This window comes from Triticum dicoccoides, chromosome 2A (assembly GCF_002162155.2).
Source record: "Triticum dicoccoides isolate Atlit2015 ecotype Zavitan chromosome 2A, WEW_v2.0, whole genome shotgun sequence".
Lineage (NCBI taxonomy): Eukaryota > Viridiplantae > Streptophyta > Magnoliopsida > Poales > Poaceae > Triticum > Triticum dicoccoides.
The window spans coordinates 267,468,630-267,470,291 of NC_041382.1; positions in this window are offsets into that span (position 1 = coordinate 267,468,630).

Sequence of the window (1,662 nt, forward strand, 5' to 3'; positions counted from 1 at the left end):
CAGGGGGCAACCTGACATGAATTTTCATAAATGCTCTTCTCTGATTCGACCGTTGTTAGGATAAGGATCCACTCAACAGCTGGCCCGCAGCATAGCAACGGTTGGATATTGAACTCTAAAATTCGTCGGGGCACTCAATTTCCTCACTTTTAGGCAGTTTGCACTGCTGAACTCCTAACTCCTCAGTCTGATCAAATTCGCCAGCGACCAGATGAACTTCGTCACTATCGCTCGCAAATGCGTCAGCTGTTCTGGAGATTTCCAAAGGCTTCACTCGAAGCGGCTAGTGTAGTACAGGTTTTGAGTAAGTATGAGCATCACTTTGGAAATGTGAAGTATGTTTCACCTAGACCCCCTTTAACAGTACGGTTTTTCCTATGACTCAAAGAAGAATAAAAGAAACTATGAAAACAAAAGTCTTCAAGCTTCAAAGTCTTCACATCAATTTCTTCAAAGTCCGTACCAATTTCATCACCAAATTCTTCACTTGAAGAAATCCATTTTAGGGGTCATCTTCCATGTCTTCATGGACTCTGTTTCCTATGTATGCTCACAAACACATTAGATCCTCAACCTATTTGTCTTCAATACTCCAAAACCACTATGGGGGCACCTGATGCACTTAAATTCTCCCCCTTTTTGGTAATTGATGACAAATTGGTTAGGCTTTCAAGGGAGTAAAAATAATTGAAATGGAAGTACAGACTTTGAAGAAATTGGTTACAAGATATTGAGGAACTCCCTCTGAAGATGTGCATATGAGGAATTTGCTTTGGATTGCAAATGCACAGGGCAGGTTGAAATTGTGGAGATCTCTCCCTATATCTTGGAATTCAATCATGCATGATCATATGATATTTGAAGAATATGAATGCATGATGAAAATTGGTGTCTGACAAAATTGTGCATGCATGAGCAGACATATTTAAGATCAGAGCATGCGTATCAAATGTAGCAAAAGAGTCAGACTACCAACAGTTATTAAGCTATAGCTCATCAAAGAGGAAATCCAATAAAGTCAAGAGTTGCAACTTAAGCAAAAAACAACCCATATATCGACCCGCTTGAATACTAACTCAAACTTCTCCCCCTTTGTCATCAAATGACCAAAAGGAGACAAAGCTGAGGACTAACGCCCCTAAAGAATATCATGGAGAAGTCGAGGGAGCGCCATCGTTGTTGGGGTCGCGTGATGCAGAAGGACCAGCTGTAATGTCTTCAACAACTTCATTTTCATTAGTTGTGCACAATGAAGACTCTAAACCTGACACCATAGGAGGAACTTGGGTTTTCTTGAACTTCTTCCTTGGCAGTTCAGCCCAGTCAAAGTTCATTTAGAAATCCACAGCAGCAAGTTCTTCATCTATTTTGTGGTGTGAAAGGATGACCCAAGTGTAATAAAAAATCTCATGGACATAGCATCTGTTCTTGCAGACGACGTTATGCGTCACTATCATATTGGCTTGAACAACAACAAATTGACGCTTAACCCATCCGTGATTTTTGTCAACTTTATGATGAAGGCTTATGCGCAATTCACGGTCAGTCATGACACGTGGTGCTTCAAGTGAAGAAGATGGCCTTAAGGCTTTTGCAGCTGTATCCTGGCTAGCAGATTCATCAGCATTGGAGCTGGAGATAGGCTGACGGAATTGTCCATTA